Genomic DNA, 25,140 nt, shown 5'->3' with positions numbered 1-25,140 from the left:
AAATAGAACTTCTATTTATATTTACTTATGATTTTAAGGAAAAGAGGCTTTGCTAATTCCATATGGATTCAGTATTAGCCACATGCCATGTTTGATAAGGTATCTATCATGAAGTGTGAAAGTCCGTGAGAAATTGATGGTGTACCTTTACTCTGCACTTTGCATCATGTTGCTGTTTACCTGTGGAAGAAGAAATTTGTCTAGCCTTTGTGCCAGTTCCTGGGAGGTAACCTCTAAACCCTTTCACATTTCCCAAGTAATAAGAATACCTGCATCATTCATGGTAGACACTGATACTTTATAATACAGAGGTTATTCATGGAGCAGGGGGTGGCCTTAATAGTTTATGCTAGCAAGATAATTCAGGTCAGGGGCTGGCCACGCCAGAAACACTAACCATTTGATGAGTGTTGTGGTCTTGACCCATGAGAGAACAACCCAGGCAGGGAAGAAATGCTGCAGAATTAGTTCAATGTCATGATTAATGATTCAATCACTCACACTTACGTAATAAACCCCAATAAAATCTCTCAACATCAAAGCTCAGATGAGTTCCCCTACTTGGCAATATTCTGCTACAAAGGTGACATATACATTGGTTCAATGGAAGTTTCACATTTGAGACCCTCCTACACCTCACCCTATTTGTCTCTCCCTTAGCTGTCATTTCTAACCTTTAGAATATAATAAGCCTATATAAGTATGGCACAATCCTGAGTTCAGTGATATTCTAGCAAACCATGGAACCTGAGGGGCTAATGGGAACTGCTACATTTGTAGTCAGTTGATCAAAACTGGGAATTCCTAGACTTATGGTTGGAATCTGATGTAAGGGCAGTCTTGAGGAGGCATTCCCTTAACCTATAGAAACTGGTCTGATTCCAAGTAGCTGGTGTCAGAAGTCATTGTAATACCTCAATATTGTTAATCCCATAAAAACAAGATATTTGTTAGGTTATTTTGCATTTTGTAACAAGATAATCAGTGACCATTTCATTTACTTTGGCAAGTTACTTAAAAGACAAGAAACTTATTAGATATTGTTACTTTTTCAGTGCTTTGAAAGGTTTTCCAGTGGTATACCAATTAGCAACAATAAAGCACACAAGTACACATACACACACACACACACTGTGTTTTCAAGGTAAAGGTGCTATTTTAACAACAGATGAGAAGGCAACTACATTTCTTTCTATTGCTAGAAATGTTTTCATGTTGTTTTCTGTGTTTCTTCTACCAAAAATGATGTAAGGATGTGGCTTATCCACACTGTTTTTGAAATCTTATAACTGATTTCACTTGACCCCTCTCACAGTATACAAAACTAAACTCAAAATAGATCAAAGACTTAACTATACAACTTAAACTACTGGAAGAAAACAAGGGAAAGATTTCAAGATATCAGCATAGGCTTTTATCTTTTGGATAATGCCCTAGAAGCACTGACAATAAAAGATTAAAATAAATGGGATTGCATCATGTAAAGGGGTTCTGCACAGCAAAGGAAACAGTAAATATAGTAAAGAAACAACCTAAAGAATAGTAGAAAAATTGCAAACTATTCATCTGATAAGGTGTTAATATCCACAATATGTAAAGAACACAAAAAGTTTACAATGTCCAATTTGAAAACTGGGCAAATGATCTAAATAAACTTTTCTTAAAAGAACACAAATGGTCATAATACGTATGAAAAAATCTTCAACATCACTAACCATCAGGAAAATGCAAACCAAAACCACAATGAGACATCATCTCACCCCAGTCAGAATGGCTATTATCACAAAAGCAAAACATAACAAATGCTACTGAAAATGCAGAGAAAAGGGAAGTAATATATACTTCTCTTGGGACTGCAAATTAATACAGTCATTATGTAAAACAGTACGAAGTTTCCTCAAAAAATTAAATTGGCCTAATGATACTGCTACCCCACTTCTCAGTATATATACAGAGAAAACGAACTCAGCATATTGAAGAGATATATGCATCCTTTGTTTACTGATGCACTAAAAACAATAGCCAAGATTGTTGAAATGTTGAATGTATAAAGTAATGGAAAATGAGCTGAGCACCACTGGTTCATGCCTGTAATCCTATCTACTTGGGAGGCTGAGATCAGGAAGATCACAGTTCAAGACTAGCCTCGGCAAATAGTTTGTGAGACCCTGTCTCCAAAATATCCAGACAAAACAGACTAGTGGCTCAAGAAGTAGAGTGTCTGCTTTGCAAGCACAAAGCCCTGAGTTCAAACCCCAGTCCTACCAAAAAAAAGAAATTAGTGTATGAATGAAGAAAATTTGGTGTATAAATACACACACATACACAGAATAGAATATTATTTGGCCATGTAAAAGAATAAAATTCTGTCATTTGCAGCAACATGGATGGAACAAGAGGACATTATGTTAGGTACAATAAATCAGGCACAGAACAGCAAATGTTGTCCCTTCTCACTTATATGTGGTAGCAAAAAACTGATCTCCCAGAATTAGGGAATATAATATTATAATAGTTCCCATATCCTGGGAAAGGTGTGTGGAAGGAAAGAATAGAGAGAGATGGCTAGTGGCAGCAGGGTTCCTAGAGTACAGTAGGATAACATTCATTAACAGGAATTAATCATTGCCAAGTAACTGGTAGAGATGACTTTGAATGTTCCCAACACAAAAATAAATGATTACTGTTTAAGGGAATGAATATGCCAATTACCCTGCTCTGATCATCACACATTGCATACATGAATTAAAATATCACACTGTTTCCCATAAAAGAAATACACAATTACTATGTGCCAATTAAAAAATAAAAATTTGGGGGCTGGAAGTATAGATCAAGTGTTAGAATCCCTGCCTAGCAAGCATGAGGCCCTAAGTTCAAACTGTAGCACTGCAATCAATAATAAATAAATTTGAATAAAATAAAACTTAACGTGACTTGACTGAACAGAACAGCCATAATAAACATCTTAAGGACAACTGAAGCTACTTGAGTACAGAAAATGTAGCTCATAATATTAGGAAATACTTGTTAAATTTCTTAAATGTGATAATCATACGATTTTGTGGAAGAATGACAATGTTAGAAGATACATAAAATGTCATCATATGAAATTTACTGCTAAATGATACAGCAAATAATATATATAGTCAAATGTTAGTAATTATTAAATATAGATTGTAGTTAGTTGGGTACCAGATGTACTATTCATTCAATCCCTGACTGAAAAGATCCGTGATAGGGCTGGCAGAGTGCGTTGAGTGGTAGAGCATCTGAGACCCTGAGTTCAAGCCCTGGTACCATCAGAAAAAGAATACTCATGATAAAAAGTTGAGAGGAAAATCCCATAAGTTTGAAATAAAAATTTATGTGGTCTGAGGTAGGAAAAAGACCAATAATTTCATCCACCACAATCAACTTGGCTTCATTCTAGAAATGCAAAGATGGTTCAACATACACAAATCAACAAATGTAGAAGAGATTCCAAGATGGCAGCTAGAGGAGCAAAGCAGAAAGCAAGCCTCCTATAGTGAAATCTTGGAGAGACGCTGGAGAAACACTTTGCAGGAAAACCACAGAGAAGAGGCAAAACTTTGACAGCTCCACACTTCCAGCCGGCGCAGGGAATCTCCACTTCATGTTAAACGGAGAAACAAGGAGGGCCCCCAGGGCCGCCAGTCGCCCACACCCAGATGGCTTGGGAAGACATGAACCAGGTGAGCTTTGCAGTACTGCAGTACTCCCACAGACAAGCCTGGGCCAGAGCAGCATAGCCCACTGGACAGACTGACCTCCACCTGGGAAAAAAAGAGAAACTGAGTAATAAGCAAAAAGAACAATAAAGACACACGGGAAAGAGGGTGGGGTGCACTGAGCGCCAAAGACTGGGGGAAGGGAAGCCTTCCCAGGACTGTAAATAAACAAGCCAGGCAGGCTGGAGAGGCTCTGGTGGGAACAGGGGCACGCGCCCAGCAACCAGGAGTGGAAAAGCTTGTGAGAGTGGCACAGGGAGGAAAACTCCACAGGAGAGGAGGGAAGACCCACTTCCTATGTGAACTGTAAACAAACATGGCAGCTGGCAGGGGCAGCAGCACCGCCCAGTAATCAGGAGGAGGAAAGCCTGTAAAAGTGGGCAGTGGGAGGAAAACTGCACAGGAGAGGGGGGAAGACCCACTTTCCACATGAACTGTAAATAAACACACAGGCCTGAGAAAGTGGATGCAGTGTCACCTTCCCCAGTGCTTGGAAAGGGGAAAGCTTGTAGCAGAGGCACACAGGAAAACTCTGAGTAAACAAAGCCTGCAGGGCCAGGTGAGTGCTAAGCTCACCCCAGAGATCTGCATAAATAACGCCGCCAGCAACAGCAGGCTGACAGCAGCAGGCAGGCAAGCCACAGCTGCAGATACCATTCAAAGAACTGTCTCCAGACCCTTTTTTTTTCCTTTTTTCCCTACCTTTGATGAGAGAACAACCGAATTACACCTGCATGCTGAAAAACTTACTGAAACTGTATTGCATTTGAACTTGGGACACTTGGTGGGGTTTGTGTGTGTGTGTGTGTGTGTGTGTGTGTGTGTGTAGTTTTGTTCTAATTTATGCATCCCATTTGATGAGACAAATACAGAACAACATCTGAGGCACCATCTCCAGGATTAGAGACTGAGACGGACACCCAAATTATTAAGACTGAAACTTCATTGCATTTGAACTTGGAGGTTTTTTGGTTTTTTTGGTTTTTTTAAATTTTCTATTTTTCGGTTTCTTTTATTTTATATTTATATATATAAATATATTTCTTTCATTTACTTATTTTTATTTTATTCTTATCTTTTTTATTATTTTTTATTTTCAATCCTCTCTCTGTCTCTGTAATGCCTATTCAGTTTACTGTCGATTAGTACAGTAATGCTCCCTGTTTATACATTTGAAACTTTCTTTGTGATTCCTAGTTCTGTTTTCTCCTCCTTGTCTGTTTGTTTTTCCCTTTTCTTTAACTTCTTGCTTTCCATCTCCTCTCACCCTTCCACTCTAAATATTACCATTGTTATTATTACAAGCTAGAAAATACTATTTGCACACAGTACAGGGACAGTAATAACACCAAAGACAATGACGGGAAGACAGAAAAAATAGGGAAACCAGTTTCCCCACAGCAAAAAATTAGTACAGGAACCAGAGGGGAATGAAGAAACCAGATACTCATATCCAGACTCCAACAAAATGAAGATAAACTATGGCAAAGGACCCAATGAAGCCCACAAGAATAATTTAAAGAAGACATACTACAGGTACTAAATGAGAATTTTATAGAGATAATACTGGATATGGTCAACCAAAATGTACAGTAGACACTCAAAAAATTCCAAGACAACAAAAATAGAGAATTTGAAAAAGCAAAAGAAGAAATAAAGGAAACCATAGAAGCACTATTTAAACACCAAAGTGAAACAGAAAACAGGATGAATAAACAGATAAATGAACTCAGGACAAAAATAGACAACATTAAAGAGGAAACCAGCCAGGATATGGAAAACCTCAGAAAAAAGAACGAAACAGAACTGCAAAACAAAACAGAAGACCAATCCAGCAGAATAGAACAAACAGAAGACAGAATCTCAGAACCTGAAGATGAAATAGTAATTAAAGGAAAAACCAAAGAACTATTAATTAAACAACTCAAGACCTGTGAAAAGAAAATGCAAGAATTCACCGACTCCATCAAAAGACCAAACTTGAGAATCATGGGCATCGAAGAAGGAGAAGAGGTGCAAGCGAAAGGAATGCGTAATATATTCAATAAAATAATAAAAGAAAATTTCCCAAATCTAGAGAAAGATATTCCCATACAGATGCAAGAGGCCTCCAGGACACCAAACAGACCAGATCAAAATAGAACTACCCCATGACATATCATAATTAAAACAACAAGTTCAGAAACTAGGGAAAGAATATTGAAGGCTGTAAGAGAGAAAGAACAAGTAACATACAAAGGTAAACCCATCAAAATCACAGCAGACTTCTCAACAGAAACATTAAAAGCAAGAAGAGTGTGGGGTGAGATCTTCCAGGCACTGAATGAAAATAACTTCAACCCCAGGATATTCTACCCAGCAGAACTATCATTCAAAATAGATGGAGCAATAAAAGTCTTCCATGAGAAGCAGAAACTAAAACAATATGTGACCACAAAGCCACCACTACAAAAGATTCTGCAAGGCATTCTGCACACAGAAAGTGAAACCCAACTTAACCATGAAAAGACAGGCAGCACCAAACCACAGGAAAAGAAAAAGCAAGACAGTAGAGAGTAACCTCAACTTAGGTACACACAATCAAACCTTCACACAACTAAGACAATTAAATGACAGGAATCACCACATACCTATCAGTACTTACGCTTAATGTTAACGGACTTAATTCACCCATCAAAAGACACCGTTTGACAAAATGGATTAAAAAAGAAGATCCAACAATTTGTTGCTTACAGGAGACCCTTCTCACCGACAGAAATCAGCATAGGCTTAGGATGAAAGGCTGGAAGAAGATTTACCAAGCCAATGGCCCCCGAAAACAGGCAGGAGTAGCAATACTTACCTCTGACAAAGTAGACTTCAAACCTACATTGATCAAATGAGATAAAGAAGGACATTCCATACTAATAAAAGGGGAAATAGACCAAAAGGAAATAATAATCATCAACCTATATGCACCCAATGTCAACGCACCCAATTTCATCAAACATACCCTGAAAGACCTAAAAACATATATTAACGCCAACACGGTGGTTGTGGGACACTTTAACACCCTATTATCATCAATAGATAGGTCATCCAAACAAAAAATCAATAAAGAAATCCTAGATCTAAAATATACAATAGATGAAATGGACCTAGCTGATGTCTACAGAACATTTCATCCAACTTCTACACAATATACATTCTTCTCAGCAGACCATGGAACCTTCTCCAAAATAGATCATATCCTAGGGCACAAAGCAAGTCTCAGCAAATATAAGAAAATAGAAATTATACACAATGCAGTAAAAGTAGAACTCAACAACAAAAGTAAAGACAAAAAACATGCAAACAGCTGGAAACTAAATAACTCATTACTTAATGAAGAATGGATCATCGATGCAATAAAAGAGGAAATTAAAAAGTTCCTGGAAGTCAATGAAAATGAAAACACAACCTACTGGAACCTATGGTACACAGCTAAGGCAGTCCTGAGAAGAAAGTTTATAGCCATGAGTGTATATATTAAAAAGACTGAAAGATCCCAAATCAATGACCTAATGATACATCTCAAACTCCTAGAAAAACAAGAACAAGCAAATCCCAAAACAAATAGAAGGAGAGAAATTATAAAAATAAGAGCTGAAATCAACAAAATAGAAACCAAAAAAACCATACAAAGAATTAATGAAACAAAAAGTTGGTTCTTTGAAAAAATAAACAAGATTGATAGACCCCTGGCAAACCTGAATAAAATGAGGAGAGAAGAAACCCAAATTAGTAGAATCAGGAATGCAAAAGGGGAGATAACAACAAACACCATGGAAGTCCAGGAAATCATCAGAGACTACTTTGAGAACCTATATTCAAATAAATTTGAAAATCTAAAAGAAATGGACAGATTTCTAGATACATATGACCATCCAAAACTGAACCAAGAGGAAATTAATCACCTGAATAGACCTATAACACAAAATGAAATTGAAGCAGCAATCAAGAGTCTCCCCAAAAAGAAAAGTCCAGGACCTGATGGATTCTCTGCTGAATTCTATCAGACCTTTAAAGAAGAACTGATACCAACCCTCCTTAAACTGTTCCATGAAATAGAAAGGGAAGGAAAACTGCCAAACACATTTTATGAAGCCAGTATTACACTTATCCCAAAACCAGGCAAAGACACCTCCAAAAAGGAGAACTATAGGCCAATCTCCTTAATGAACATTGATGCAAAAATCCTCAACAAAATAATGGCAAATCGAATTCAGCAACACATCAAAAAGATTATCCACCACGACCAGGTAGGCTTCATCCCAGGGATGCAGGGGTGGTTCAACATACGAAAATCAATAAACGTAATAAACCACATTAACAGAAGCAAAGACAAAAACCACTTGATCATCTCAATAGATGCAGAAAAAGCCTTTGATAAGATCCAACACTATTTCATGATAAAAGCTCTAAGAAAACTAGGAATAGAAGGAAAGTACCTCAACATTATAAAAGCTATATATGACAAACCTACAGCCAGCATTATACTTAATGGAGAAAAACTGAAACCATTCCCTCTAAAATCAGGAATCAGACAAGGATGCCCACTATCTCCACTCCTATTCAACATAGTACTGGAATTCCTAGCCAGAGCAATTAGGCAAGAAGAAGGAATAAAAGGAATACAAATAGGTAAAAAAACTGTCAACATATCCCTATTTGCAGATGACATGATCCTATACCTTAAAGACCCAAAAAACTCTACTCAGAAGCTTCTAGACATCATCAATAGCTATAGCAAAGCTATATAAAATCAACATAGAAAAATCATTAGCAGGATATAAAATCAACATAGAAAAATCTTTAGCATTTCTATACACTAACAAGGAGCAAACTGAAAAAGAATGTATGAAAACAATTCCATTTACAATAGCCTCAAACAAAATCAAATACCTAGGTGTAAACCTAACAAAAGATATGAAAGACCTCTACAAGGAAAACTATAAACTTCTGAAGAAAGAGATTGAGGAAGACTATAGAAAGTGGAGAGATCTCCCATGCTCATGGATTGGTAGAATCAACATAATAAAAATGTCAATACTCCCAAAAGTAATCTACATGTTTAATGCAATTCCCATCAAAATTCCAATGACATTCATTAAAGAGATGAAAAATCTACTGTGAAATTTATATGGAAACATAAGAGGCCAAGAATAGCCAAGGCAATATTCAGTCAAAAGAACAATGCAGGAGGTATCACAATACCTGACTTCAAACTATATTACAAAGCAGTAACAATAAAAACAGCATGGTACTGGCACAAAAACAGACATGAAGACCAGTGGAACAGAATAGAGGACCCGGATATGAAGCCACACAACTATAACCAACTTGTCTTTGACAAAGGAGCTAAAAATATACGATGGAGAAATAGCAGCCTCTTCAACAAAAACTGCTGGGAAAACTGGTTAGCAGTCTGCAAAAAACTGAAACTAGATCCATGTATATCACCCTATACCAATTTTAACTCAAAATGGTCAAGGATCTTAATATCAGACCACAAACTCTAAAGTTGATACAGGAAAGAGTAGGAACTACTCTGAAGTTAGTAGGTATAGGTAAGAACTTTCTCAACGAAACCCCAGCAGCAAGCAACTAAGAGATAGCATAGATAAATGGGACCTCATAAAGCTAAAAAGCTTCTGGTCATCAAAAGAAATGGTCTCTAAACTGAAGGGAACACCCACAGATTGGGAGAAAATATTTGCCAACTACACATCAGACAAAGGACTGATAACCAGAATATATAGGGAACTTAAAAAACTAAATTCTCCCAAAACTAATGAACCAATAAAGAAATGGGCAAGTGAACTAAACAGAACTTTCTCAAAAGAAGAAATTCAAATGGCCAAAAAACACATGAAAAAATGCTCACCATCTCTAGCAATAAAGGAAATGCAAATTAAAACCACACTAAGATTCCATCTCACCCCTGTTAGAATAGCCATCACTAGCAACACCACCATCAACAGGTGTTGGCGAGGATGTGGGGAAAAAGGAACCCTCTTACACTGTTGGTGGGAATGTAAACTAGTACAACCACTCTGGAAAAAAATTTGGAGGCTACTTAAAAAGCTAGACATTAATCTACTATTTGATCCAGCGATACAACTCTTGGGGATATACCCAAAAGACTGTGACACAGGTTACTCCAGAGGCACCTGCACACCCATGTTTACTGCGGCACTATTCACAATAGCCAAGTTATGGAAACAGCCAAGATGTCCCAGCACTGACGAATGGATTAAGAAAATGTGGTATCTATACACAATGGAATTTTATGCAGCCATGAAGAAGAACGAAATGTTATCATTCGCTGGTAAATGGATGGAATTGGAGAACATCATTCTGAGTGAGGTTAGCCTGGCCCAAAAGACCAAAAATCATATGTTCTCCCTCATATGTGGACATTAGATCAAGGGCAAACACAACAATGGGATTGGACTTTGAGCACATGATAAGAGAGCACACAAGGGAGGGGTGAGGATAGGTGAGACACCTAAAAAATTAGCTAGCATTTGTTGCCCTTAACGCAGAGAAGCTAAAGCAGATACCTTAAAAGCAACTGAGGCCAATAGAAGAAGAGGACTAGGAACTAGAGAAAAGGTTAGATCAAAAAGAATTAACCTAGAAGGTAACACACTCTCACAGGAAATCAATTTGAGTCAATGCCCTGTATAGCTATCCTTATTTCAACCAGCAAAAACCCTTGTTCCTTCCTATTATTGCTTATACTCTCTCTACAACAAAATTAGAAGTAAGGGCAAAATAGTTTCTGCTGAGTATTGAGGGGGTTGGGGTGAGAGGGAGGGGGGGAGTGGGTGGTAAGGGAGGGGGTGGGGGCAGGGGGGAGAAATGACCCAAGCCTTGTATGCACATATGAATAATAAAAGAAAAAAAATTGAAAAAGAAAAGAAAAAAAAAAGAAAATGTGGTATCTATACACAATGAAATTTTATGCAGCCATGAAGAACGAAATGTTATCATTCGCTGGTAAATGGATGGAGTTGTAGAACATCATTCTGAGTGAGGTTAGCCTGGCCCAAAAGACCAAAAATCATATGTTCTCCCTCATATGTGGACATTAGATCAAGGGCAAACACAACAAGGGGATTGGACTTTGAGCACATGATAATAGCGAGAGCACACAAGGGAGGGGTGAGGATAGGTAAGACACCTAAAAAATTAGCTAGCATTTGTTGCCCTGAACGCAGAGAAGCTAAAGCATATACCTTAAAAGCAACTGAGGCCAATAGGAAAAGGGGACCAGGAACTAGAGAAAAGGTTAATCAAAAAGAATTAACCTAGAAGGTAACACACATGCACAGGAAATTAAAGTGAGTCAATGCCCTGTATAGCTATCCTTATCTCAACCAGCAAAAACCCTTGTTCCTTCCTAGTATTGCTTATACTCTCTCTACAACAAAATTAGAAATAAGGGCAAAATAGTTTCTGCTGGGTATTGAGGGGGTGGGGGGGAGAGGGAGGGGGCAGAGTGGGTGGTAAGGGAGGGGGTGGGGGCAGGGGGGAGAAATGACCCAAGCCTTGTATGCACATATGAATAGTAAAACAATAAAAAATAAAAATAAAAATAAAAAAACAAATGTAATACAGCACATAAACAGAATCAAGGACAAAAGTCACTTGATCCTCTCAATAAACACATAGAAAGCCTTTGACAAAATTCAACATTCTTTCATGATAAAAGCTCTGAAGAAATTAGGAATAGAAGGAATGGATATCAACATAATAGAGGCTCTGTATAACAAACCAATAGCCAACATTGTACTAAATAGAGAAAAACTTACATCATTTCCTGCAAAGTCAGGAATGAGACAAGGGTGCCCACTCTGCCCACTTTTATTCAATATAATACTGGAATTCCTAGCCAGAGCAATACAAAAGAAAGAAATAAAAGGGTTTCAACTAGGGAAGGAACTGGCTAAATTATTCCTATTTCACAATACTATGATAAACAAAAGACCCTAAAGATTCCACCAAAAATTCCTAGATCTGATTACTACCTTTGGCAAAATAGCAGGATATAAAATTGACATATAAAAATCAGCAGCTTTTCTATATTAAAACAATAAACAGGATGAGAAAGAAATTAGAAAAACAATTCCATTCACAAATAGCCTTAAAATAAATACATACATACATATCCAGGAATAAGCCAATGAAAACTATAAAGTCTTGAAGAAAGAAATTAAAGAAGACACCAGAAGATGGAAAGTTCTCCTAGGCTCATGTATTGACAGAATTAATATTGTGAAAATGGCTATACTATCAAAAGCAATCTACAAATTCAGTGTAATCCCTAACAAAATCCCTATGTTATTCTTCACAGATATATAAAAATCACTCTTAAAATTCATATGGAAGCACAGTTGGTACTGGCACAAAAACAGACACAAAGACTAATGGAATGGAAGGGAAGAGCCAAAAATCAATCCACATTGCTACAACCATCTGAAATTTGACAAAGGAACCCAATGGAGAAAACACAGACTCTTCAACAAATGATACTGGGAAAATTATTATCTACCTGCAAAAACTGAAACTAGACCCTATCTTTCATCTGGTACAGAAGTCAATTGAAAATGGATCAAAAATGTTAATGTAAAACTGTAATTTTGGAAATACTGCGGGAAAACTCGTGAAGATATAGGCATAGACAAGTATTTTCTGAATAGAGCTCCAATCACACGGGAAATAAGAACAAGAATTGACAATGGAATTACATCAAATTTTAAAACTTCTGCACATCAAAGGAAACAATTACCAGAATGAAGAGACAATTAACAGAATGGAAGAAAATCTGTGCATGCTATTCACCAAGTAAAGGATTAATAGCCAAAACACACAAACAGCTCAAAAAGTTAAACATCAAAAGAACATACAATCCAGTTAATAAATGGACAAATGAATTAAACACTTCTCAGTAGAAGTACAAAAGGCTAATAAACACAACAAAGACATATTCAACAAGCTTAGCCATAAAGGAAATGCAAATCCAAACTACGCTGAGATTCCATCACACTCTAGTCAGATGACAATCAGCAAGAAAACAAAAATAACAAATGCTGGCAATGATGGTGGGAAAAAGAAACCCTCATACACTATTGATGGGAATGTAAATTAGTCCAGCCACTATGGAAATCAGTATGGAGGTTCATCAAAAAGCTAAAAATAAAACTACCTTATGATGCTGCTGTACCACCCTTGAGAATATATCCAAAGGAGTGTAAGTCAACATGCAAGAGACACATACACACCCACATTTATCTCAGCACTATTCACAATAGCCAAGCAGGGAATGAACGTGGGTGCCCATCAACAGATGAATGGATGCAGAAAATGTAGTAAAAATGCACAGTGGAGTATTAGCCATAAAGAATGAAATTATGCTGTTTGCTGGAAAATGGATGGAACCAAAGATCATCATACTGAGTGAATGAAATAAGTCAAACTCAAAAAGCCAGATAGTTTACGTTTTCACTCATATGCAGAATATATGTCTAAAACAATAAAATTAGCAATAATAATGGAATTTGTGTGTGAGACAAACATGGTAGGGGGACGACTCAATGGGAGAGGGAGACGAAATGAAAGGCGTACTGAGAATAAGATGAAGGTATGAAATCTAGATTTATTTTTATCTTAAGTGAATCTCAACACAATTATCTGTCGGTATGCGCTTTAACACACTCACCTTTCTGTAATACCAGTTGTTTCCTAGGTTTCCTTATTCCCTTTTATTTTCTGTCTTTACCCAGTACCAAATATATTAGTGGGAAGGGGAGGAAAGCAACATGATTTCTACTACAAAAAAATAGAGAAACATATAATCAATTATTTTAATACTGTAGCAGAGGCACAATACCCAGCTGTATGCTATGCAATTGTAGCACCAAGAAGAAAGAAGGACTATTTCTGCTTGAGCTATCAGGAAAAGTTGTACCATGGATAAATGGGAATTTATAAAAATACCTCTGGAGCATAGATACAAGTTTTTTTACAACCATGACAAAGCTTTATATGCTTAAGTGTGTTAGTTAGCTTTTGGTTGCTGTGACAAATGCCTAATATAAACAGCCTAAAATGAGGGAAGATTTATTTGGGTCACAGTTTCAGAGGTTTCAGTCCATGGTTCCTTGGCTCTGTTGCATTTGGGCCCTCTTAGGGTGAGGCAGAAAGTCACAGTGAGGAGCATGACGTGGAGCAAAGTGGCTCATCTCATGGGAAACAGGAGGCAGAGGAAGATATAGAAAGGGGGCTGGGACAAGATATCGCACCCAAGGACATTCCCCCAGTTGACCTACATCTGCTAATGAGGCCCCACCAATAACAGTTTCCTCCCAATAATGCCATCAAACTATGAATCTAACAATAGATTAATCCACTGATTAGGTCAGACCTTCATGACCCAATTACCTCTCAACAACAGATCCAGGAGATGGTGGACACATGAGCCTAAGAATACTTCACATCTAAACCATAATATCAAGTCATGTAGTTATTTAGGGCAAAAAGACCAGGGTGCAAAGGCACTGAAGAATGAAACAGAGCATTATAATTCAATCACTGCTGATGGAATATCAGGTGAATATAGTCAGATTTGTATATATACATTTATATGTACATATATGCTCTTTCTATGCAAGCTGCAGAGGTAGGCTGAGATCAATTTATTAACCATTGTCTTTGATACTAGTATAGTGTCACTTTAGGTACAAGTGAGTAAAGTTTTTTAACCTCTATGCCTGTGTATCCTCATCTGTAAGGCAGAGATAACCATATTGCTTGCCTTGGAGGTTTGCATACATTAAATGGAACAATCTATATAAAGCACCTCACCTAGCAAAGGACCAATGATCAGGAGGCAGGTGGTATTGGGTTTCTTAATTATATGAAAGTCTATATAATATAAAACCTACAAAGGGAGCTGAGCAGAACTGCCAAGACCAAATGAAGAGTTTGGTCCCCCTATAGACTCAGTCTGGTTATGCAAGCTGGTTCTCTATAGTATGTTCCCCCATCATCCCTTACTGTTCATTTCTCCCCTATTGGGTGATCCTCCCACTTCATGATCAAGACTGAGGCAGCTTTCTTGGACCTAATGCAATGTCATTTGCCCTAACACCATACCATACACGCTAGTAAGCCAGGGTGACAACCACCACCCCAGCAGCAGCAGGTATACTAGCAGTAGCGGTAGAAGCAGATAGTACATGGAATTTACCATGTGCCTTGTGCCAGCTCCTGTTCTGACCACTTTTATTATTTCCTTTTTGTTTGTTTTTGAAATGACATTCTTTCATTATTTCAGTCAGTGAGGAAACCTATCATAAAGCTAATAACCTGAAGGAAAAAATCATAAGCACTTCAATTTTTGTTTATTTATTTATTTTTGTGGTACTGGGGTTTGAACTCAGGGACTCACACTTGCTAGGCAGGCGCTCTACCACTTGAGCCATTCCACTAGCAGCAATTCAATTTTAAACTCATTTTATTGTCACAATAACTCCATGAACTAAGTGCTATTATCCTCATTTTACATATGAGGAAACAGGCAAACATATGAAGCAAAGGTCAAGTAATTTGCCCAAAATCTAAAAGTGGTGACAGAGAAAAATTTTGTACAAAAGCAACATCTCCCAAAACCACACTGCTGGCCACTACTCTCTTTTCCCACCAACCATCTATTATGGGTGGAGGTGGGGCACAGAAGATGTCATTAGTAAGTATAGTCCCCATTCAAATGTTTAAGTATTAAAAGTCTGAAAAGGGATACTGTACCTCACTTTATGACTGAAAATGCAGCTATTTTTCTACATTCTCGACAAACCTTGGATCAGGAACAGGCTGAGACTCTATAGATAAAATGTTCCCCCCCAGTCTTCATTTCTTTCTTTTTTAAACACTTCCCTTTATCCCTAAATCTAATATTTCCTACACTTGTGCTGCAGTCGCCAGGGGGATCATGCCCTCTAGTGGAGCCATACTGTTATGCAGCCAGATACAGCAAACACAAAGTGCTCCAATCTCACATAAGAATAAAGGAAATATTGAAGAGAAACAAAACAAAACCAAAAAATCAATAGTGGACCTGAATGCATTTTGTTTGAGAGAATATTGCTATACTTACATTAATGGGAAAAACACGGAGTCACAATGGACAGTTGTTTTACTTCTGGCTCAGATGTAGACAATACAAATATACTAGACCTTTTAAAAGTATATGCTGTCTCCATACCTATGGTTTTCAACAGAAGACCAAAAATGACAATCCAGGAAAATTTTTGAAATAAATGTCAAATCATAAAATTGCTGTGAAAACCATCACAAGCCTATACATTCCCACGATTTTTTGTTTTGGTTTGGTTTTTTATCAGTACTGGGGTTTGAACTCAAACCCTTCCTCTTGATAGGCAAGCACTCTACTACTTCACCCATGCCCCCAGCCCTTTCTTGCTTTATTTTTGGATAGGGTCTTTTTTTTTGCTCAGGGCTGGCCTTGGACCACTCTTCTACCTATGCCTCTCACATAGCAGGAATTACAGATGCATGCCATCACATCTGGATTATTGGCTGAGATGGCAGAATCTCACTAACTTTTTATCCAGGCTGGCCTCAAACCTCCATCCTCCCCATATGTACTTCCCAAGTACCTGAGATTAAGGCATTGAACCACCATGCCTGGCCCCATTCCCAGGCTTAAGAAACTGCAAATAAATAAAGTGCTTCCTTTTTCATTTCTTTCTCAATAAAATATGGGATTTATGGGGATATCCTGAGTATGAGTGCTATAATCACACCCCTATATATTTTCTTCAGGTACAATAAAAAGTTTTCAGGTTGGTTGAGTGTCTCAAGTGTTAAGAGCACCCGCCTAGCAAGCAAGAGGCCCTGAGTTCAAACCCCAGTGCTGTGAAAGGAAGGAAGGAAGGAAGGAAGAGAAGATAGTTTTCCAAAGTCTACAAAACCAAGAGCAAAGTGGGATGAATCTTAGCCAACTACAGTTAAATTGAGATAGTAAGCTACCAGATTTTTCACAGCTGTATTATACACTGCCCAGTCTTCCTTTCCCAAGACAAAGAGTGTATGCACCAAGGTGAAATTTGTCTTTATCATTGCTTATTGGCCTTGTTGTATTGACAGACTTGAGAGCACAGAAATGAGTTTTTCTGCAACTATGACAAAGTATATAAAGGATAAAGCACATAAAGGGGTTGAATGGACCAAGTAAAGCATACTCAGTGGGATACATCAAGAAATCCCTTTGAACATTAACTTAGAAATTAATAATGAAAAACAGGACTATAAAATTGGTGCAGTGGGGCATACCTGTGGGAGGGGGGAGGATAAATGAAGGAGATTAAGGTAAAGGAACATGGTTAGTGGATTTCATATACCTTATGAAATAGAACAATGAAATCTCTTGCAATTGCTTGAAAGGGGGTATGGAGGTCGAGGGGGAGAGATGGTGGAAGTGACCCAACCAATGTACAACATAAGCCTATTTGAAATTGTCACAATGAATCCCCCCTGTACATCAAATATATCCTAATAAATTTTTTAAGGATACATGTCACATCACTAGGAGTAACTCACATGAAAATGAATAAAAGAAGAAAGCAAACTCACCTTACTGATTTATAGTCCTTCTTCATTGAAATCACTAATTCAGCAAGTACTTAATGAACATTTACCATCCAGAAAAGGGTGTGGGAACTAATGTAAGTAGATAAAGAAGAAAACATGGCCCTTATCTTCAGAGAGCTTACAAACCTATATGGAAGAGAATTTCAACAACAGTCTGAACAAAATGAGGGAGGCCTCCTTTTAGACTGAGGGACAGTCTCATGTTTCATTAAACAGTGTTTGAGCTAGCCTTACACAATAAGATGACAGACAAGAAGGGAAGGGAAGTATCTGGGGCCCGGAGAATCTTAGCAAACGCACAATATTCATGATTTTTTGTTTTGTTTTGTTTTTGCAGTATTGGGGTTTGAACTCAGGGCCTTGCACTTGTTAGACAGGCACTCTGCCACTTGGGCCAGGCCCCCAAGCCCAACATTCAAGATTTTTTTGTGTGAGAAATGTTAAATATTCTTTATTTGATATTATACATAAACCACACTAAAGTGCCTGTTAGTAAGTAAAAGATAGCATTTTAAATACAGGGAATTCTATTTAAATTAGCAGTCAAGACCAAAAATACAGACATCGCTTCCTTACCTTCAATACTGTCTTTAACAGACAAATGATCACAAATTGAAACACAGGTGAGTCTTGCTTGGTTCTGAGATAGTGAAGGGAATTTCCCAGCATTTAAACATCACACAACCAATTACATAATGCAAATATAAAACCAATCATTACTAGGTTTTGAGATGGCATTCCCCATCTGTGAAAAGTTGAACATTACTAATTAAGTCTAATCATATGTTTAGAAAGGGAAAACAGTGATAGTATTTACTTAAATGGAATTTTTTTTAAAAGACCACATTCACTTAACTACAAGTCTATTTTACTTAAATTAGGACTGTCCAACAAAAATATTATGTCAGTCATTCATAATCTGAACTATGGTGGTGTGAGATTAAATTATGGTACACATAAAAAAGCCACAAGACATTCTGTTTTGTAATAAATAAGGCAGTGGCTATTACTCATTGGTAGCCTTTTTGAGATAAGCTATCAAGTGTGCCCTTTCTCCCTTCTTCTTAATGCCAGAGAAGATCATTTTTGTTCCAGGGATGTACTTTTTGGGATTCCATCTGTGTGTCCTCTCCCCAGGTGATGCCTTTGTTCTTGTTGGCATCTGTGTAAGAAAATCCAGTGGCCTGACCTGTCTTGCACCCAAACAAACCACGGAGATTTGGCCCAGTCTTGTGCTTGCCTCACTTTTCCACTGTATGGCACTGGGCACACTCCTGAACAAAAATCTTCTTGCCTTTCTCAACATCACCCATCTTGAATTTGTTCTTTTGATGCTATCATGACAAAGGAATTACCCAAAAGCCAGACACCTTGCTCTCTCCCTTCGTGATTTTGAAGAATGACTAGTTTGCTGGACAATGTTGTAAGTGAAGGGGAAAACTGAGATCTGAGGATAGAACAATATTTTAAGACTTTATGCTGTAAGCAAAGAATCGTTAAAGGCAATGAGTAAGGGAGTAAGGAATGTGAGCAGAGCTTTGTTTCAGAAAGATTATTCTGGTGGTAACAGGTAAGAAAGCTAGAGGCGAGCAGACTACCTAAAAGTTATTAGAATGCAGTAAGTGAGGCATGATACAGGTTCACATTCCAACAGTGAAAGAACACATCAAATACAATTGAGGGAATTCATCTAGGATCGTGTCCACATTTTCCCCCTTTCAAAAACCTAAGGTTTATGATACACTTCTATCAAAGGCAATGCCTCAGAATTGCAGTAAAGACAAGGAAAGTCACCATTTGGGAAATCACAGCCCTGATGTTTTAGTCCCTTTCTGCTGCTATAACAGAATACACAGACTGGGTATTTATAAACAATTAAGTTTATTTGGCTCAAAGTCCTGGAGGTTGGAAGTCCAAGAGCATGCTGTCAACCACTGTCAAGGACCTTTGTCATCCCACAGCAGAAAGCAAAAGGGCAAGAGTGAAACATCCACAGAGGGCCAACTTGCTTTTATAACAAGTCCACTCTCTTGATAACTAACCTACACCCATTACAACATTAATGCAGCCATGAGGGTTCTGTCCTCATGACTAATCATCTGTTCTTAGACTACACCTCCCAACGCTGTTGCACTGGGGATTAATTTTCCAACTCATGAGTCTTAGGAACACATCTACCATAGCACTCACTGTAGGAGGGGAAAGCTGTATCAGAACCTCAGGAGAGAGCAGTGTGTGTTACTTAAAATATGTACTCTTTTTCTTACCTATATTGAGGTCTGACTAGTAAAATTGCATATATTTCAGGACCATAATATTCTGAAACGATCAAAATCAAGTGAAATTAAACATCATCTCACATTTGTGGCTTCTTGTGTTGAGAGCATTTGAGATCTACTCTCTGCAAGTTTCCAGTACACAATACCTTATTATTAACTATAGTTACCATGCGGTCCAATACTCACTGTCTCATAGCTAAAGGTTGGTACCCTTTGCGTATTATCTCCTTTTATCCTCACCACTTAGCCCTTGATTACCACATTACTGTTTCAATGAGTTTGATGGAATTTCTATGAGTTTAGCAGGATTTCCTTCTTTTTTAAGGGTGTATAATATTCCATTGTATATATACATTTTCTATATCCATTCATTTGTCAGCAAACTCATAGGTTGTTTCCATTATCTTGAGACTATTGTGAATAATGCTGCAATGAACATAGGAGTACAGGTGTCTCTTTAATGTGGTGATTTTATTTCCTTGGGATATATACCCAGTCTGGGTCACATGGAAGTTCTTTTTTTTTTTTTTTTAAGGAAACTCCAAACTGTTATTCATAATGGCTGTACCACTTACTTTCCTATCAATGGTATAAAAGGACTCCCTTTTTTCCACATTTTCATCAACACTTGTATCTTTTGACTTTTTAATACTACTGATTTTGTGAATCATATGGTTTCTTTCCAGAGGGTTTTTTTTTTTTTCTCCTTTTCACAATAAAGTGGAGAGGAATAACAAGAATGTATCTCAGAGGGAATACACTTTATAGAGGAAACACATTAACCACATAGGTTATATGTGAGTTCCAATTTTGATTATAACCCCATTATTAAAGTCTAAGTTTCTCAATTAAGATCAGAAGCAGGACTCTATGGAGGTAAAGTCTAACCCAAATTTGAGGCATAGCTTTCTAGAGGTTCCTGGGAGACATTCTGACCAACATAGTAAAGATCCACCATAGCACACAAGGTCCCCTAAAGCTAACAAGCTTTATGGGGATTTCAGGGAATGTCTGGAAGGGTGGCATAGAGTACCACCAATGCCACAGCCTAAGCTTTCAAACTGTCTGTCAAAGTCTTAAGTTTGTGTTTTGGGGGCCAGTAGTTAAGGTCAATAACTCACGTGTGGCTTGATAAGGTAGAATATAACATTCTCATAGGAGGGGAAAAAGTTCTTATTAAAGCAAAACATGTCACTCAACAAAACATGTTGCTCACATACTTAAGCAGGTATTTGAAATCATTTCAAAGCTACATAACACAGGTCCTTTGTGCATTTTTTAAGCATGTTATTTGACTATTTTTGCTTTTAAATGGTATGAATCCCTTATGTATTTGGGGTACTAATCCCTTATTAGTATGTAGTTTGCCAACTTTTTTTCACTGTGTACTCCACATATCCAAAACATCATTGCCAAGACCAACATCAAGAAGCCTTTCCTGTTTTCTTGTAAGAGTTTTATGGCTTCAGGTCTTACATGTAACTCTTTAATCTATTTTGAATTAATTTTGTGTATGTGTAAGGGAAAGGTCCCATTTCCTTTTTTTTTTTTTTTTTTTGCATGTAGATACATAGTTCTCCCAAGACCATTTACTGAAGAATCAGCTATGTCCTTCCCCTCCCCACACCCCACGGTGTGAACTCTTGGTTCGTCAACAATTAGTTGGCTGTATGTGTATGAGTTTATGAGCTCTCTATTCTGTTTTATGGGCCTATTTTTATGCACACAATTGTGCTTTGATTACTGTAGTTTTATAACATAGCTTGGAATTGGAAATTGTGATGTCTAATGGTTTGCTCTTTTTGCTCAAGATTACTTTGGCTATTTAGGGTCCTTTATGGTTCCATACAAGGTTTAGAATTTTTATTTCTGTGAAGGAATTTTGATAGAGATTGCTTTGATTCTGTAGATTGCTCTGGGTAGGTAGTATGAATATTTTAACAATATTAATTCTTCCAGTCCATAAACAAGATTTGTCTTCTTCAATTTCTTTAATCATTTTATAGCTTTTATTGTACACATCTTTTATCTCCTTAGCTAAGCTTATTCCTAAGGATTTTACCCTTTTTGAGGCTAAATAGGGTTTTGTTTTGTTTTTCAGAGATGATCAATAATGTAGAGAAATGCTAATTTTTCTTTGTTCACTTTAGATCCTGCAACTTCACTGCATTTCTTATTTCTGGTTTTTTGGCAGTCTTTATATATAGATTTTCTAATAGCATTGTAGCTCCCACAGACAGACAATTTCACTTCTTCCTTTCCAATTTCAGTCATTTATCTTTCCTAATTCTCTAGCTGCAATTGCCAATACTCTGTTGAAGTAGTGAGAGTGGGTATCCTCATCCTGTACTTAATATTAGAGAAAAACTTTCAGTTTTTCACTTTTGAGGATATTAGCTCTGAGCTTATGGTATCTGGCCTTGATTGTGTTGAAGTTTTCTAGTCTCTAAAAAAACTAGTCACTTATTTCTACTGTGATTTTTCTTACTCCTTCCTTCTACTAACTTTGGGCTCTTTGTTCTTTTTCTAGGTCCTTAAAGTAGAACATTAGGTCATTCAAGATATTTTTATTTCTTCTTGTTTTGGCAGTACTGGGATTTGAACTCAAGCCTTGTGCTTGGCTAGGCAAGCACTCTACCACTTGAATCATACCTCCAGCCCCTTTTTCCTAATGTAGGCACTTATCACCATAAATTTCCTGCTTAGAATTTTCATTTGCTATCTCCAGTAGGTTTAATATGCTGTTTCTTTCCATTTTCACGTCTCAAGATTTTTTTTTTTTTGGGGGGGTGGTGGTACTGGGTTTGAACTCAAGGCTCATACTTGCTTAACAAGCACTCTTATCACTCAAGCCACACCACCAGCTTTTTGGCTTTTGTGTGTGCGTTATGTATGCAACTGGGGTTTGAGCTCAGGGCTTCACACTTGCAGGAGCTCCCAAAGCAGAAGCTCTTCTACCACTTGAGCCACACTTCCAATGCTGCTTTAGTTTTTTGGATAAGGTCTTGTTAACTTTTTGCCCAGGCTGGCCTCAAATTGCAATCCTCCTAATCTCCACCATTTAAGTAGCTAAGATTACAGGTATGCAATCACACCCAGCCCAAAGTTTTTTTTTTTTTTTTTTAATGATGCTGGGGGTCAAGCCTACAGCCTCACACATACTAGGCAATGCTCTACCACTGAACTACTCTCCCAGGCCCTTAATTTCCTTTTTGATTCCTTCTTTGACCCATTTGGTTGTTCAGGAATATGGCTAATTATCACTTTTATGAATTTTCCGCTTTGCTTTGTGTTATTTTTAGCTTCGTACCATTTGTAATCAGAAAAAAATAACTTGAGACAGTTTCAGTCATCTGAAATCTGTTTTGCGGCCTAACATGTCCTGTCTTGAACAATGTTTCCTGTGCACTTGAGAATGTGATTGAAGTCACCTGCTATTATTATATTGCTGCCTATTTCTCCCTTCTAATGTTAATTTGTTTTACATACTTTGGTACGTGTATGTCTATTTGCAGTTGTCATAATCCTCTTGATAAGCTGACCACTTTGTACTTACATAATGACCTTGTCTCATTAGTTTTTGACATCATCTACTTTGACAAGTATAGCTATCTATCCCTGTCTCTTTTGTTTCATTTGCATGGAGTATCTTTTTCCACGCCTCACTTTCAGTCTGTGTCGTTAAAAATCAAGTGAGCTGGGTGTGGTGGCTCTTACCTGTAATCCCAGCACTAAGGAGACTGAGGCAGGATTGTGAGTTCAAGGTCAGCCTAAGCAACCTGAGATTCTGTCTCAAAAAACTAAGGGCTGGGGATATGGCTCAATGGTGGAGGGCATGTCTAACATGCTCAAAGCCCTGGTTCAATCCTTAACACCATAAGAAAAAAGTAAAAGTAAAAGTAAAATTCAAGTGAGTATCTTTTAGCTAGCATATGGTTGGGTCATTTTTTTTAATCCATTCAGCCATTCTGTGTCTTGATTGGAGAATTTAGTCCATTCGCATTCAAAGCAATTATTGGTAAGCAAGGACTCGCCATTAGTATTTTGTTGCTTTCCAGTTGTTTTATGGATCTTATATTCCTTTCTTCCTCTCCATTCTGATTTGATGGTTTTCTGTGGTGCTTTGATTCCTATATATTTCTGTACATCTAATACAAGCTTTTGCTTTGTGGTTAACATAAGGCTTATAAAAAACTTAAGAATCTATTTCAAGCTGAAAACTTCAATCACATACAGAAACTCTTTCACTTCCCCTCCCATGTTTTTTGATAAATTTGTATTTTTATATTTTGTAACAAACAAATAATTGTAGTTTAAATTTTTAATATTCTTGTCCTTTAACCTTTTACTAGAGATGTAAGTAATTTTTATAATACCACCACAGTATTATTCTAAATCTACTTACATTTACCAGAGTATTACAGTTTCATGTTTTCATATTAATTAGCAGCTTTTTTATTTAGATTGAAGAACCTTTTTAGAAAGTTTTGGTGGGTTTTTTTTTTGTTGTTTGTTTTTTGGTAGTACTGGGGTTTGAGGCCTCCAGCTTGCTAGGCAGGCACTATACCATTTAAGCCATGCCCAAGCCCTTTTTTACTTTAGCTGTTTTTCAGGTAGGGTGCCCTATTTTTGTCCAGGGCCAGCTGCAGGCAGCAGTCTACTACCATCTCCTGCATACCTGGGACCACAGACATGTACCACCATGCCTGGCTTACTAAGATGGAATTTCATTAACTTTTTGCCTGGGCTGGCTTCTAACTGCAACCTTCTCAATCTCTGCCTCCCAGGTAAGTAGGATTCAGATGTAAGCCATCATACCCAGCCTTTAGCACCTCTTTTAAGGCAGGTCTACTGCACCCATGTTATTCTGATTCACCTCCTGTGACAATCACTGAGAACCTCAAGATCTCTTCTGGTTTCCAAAGTCTATGACTCTGACTCTAGTTCTCTTACAATAAACCCTTTCATTTCTGATTACAGTTCTGGAACATGAGAGTTGGTCTTAGTCATAAAGATAATTTAAGGGAAATGAAATTAACTATACCAAGAGCTAAAGTGGTAAATGATAAATATTCATTTACTACAATGAGTGCTCTGTCAGTTTAGAACCATGAGTCTCAACCTGCTTTTTTTTTTTTTTTGGCAGCACTGGGGTTTGAACTCAGGGCCTCATACTTGCTAGGCAGGTGCTCTTATCACTTGAGTCATTCCACTAGCCTTTTTTAGTGATGAGTTTTGTCAAGATAGGTCTTGCCAACTATTTGCCTGGGCTGGCTTTGAACCGTGATCCTCTTGCTCTCCACCTCCTGAGTAGCTAGGATTACAGGAATGAGCCACTGGTGCTTGTCTACTCTCAATTTCCTAAAAGCTCTACTTTAAAAGAAAAAAAAAAAAAGTAACAAATATTTATG

The 25,140-nt window shown here is 37.5% G+C and overlaps 1 pseudogene; it reads right to left on the bottom strand.

Annotated features, from left to right (window-relative positions):
* Nucleotides 1-18,431: 18,431 nt before the first annotated feature.
* LOC141424061 (cytochrome c, somatic pseudogene) lies at nucleotides 18,432-25,067 on the bottom strand (annotated as a pseudogene).
* Nucleotides 25,068-25,140: the final 73 nt, after the last annotated feature.

The sequence above is a fragment of the Castor canadensis genome, chromosome 6 (assembly GCF_047511655.1).
Source record: "Castor canadensis chromosome 6, mCasCan1.hap1v2, whole genome shotgun sequence".
Lineage (NCBI taxonomy): Eukaryota > Metazoa > Chordata > Mammalia > Rodentia > Castoridae > Castor > Castor canadensis.
Note: the sequence above shows the minus strand (reverse complement) of the source record. Positions and strands in the feature narration are given on the sequence as shown.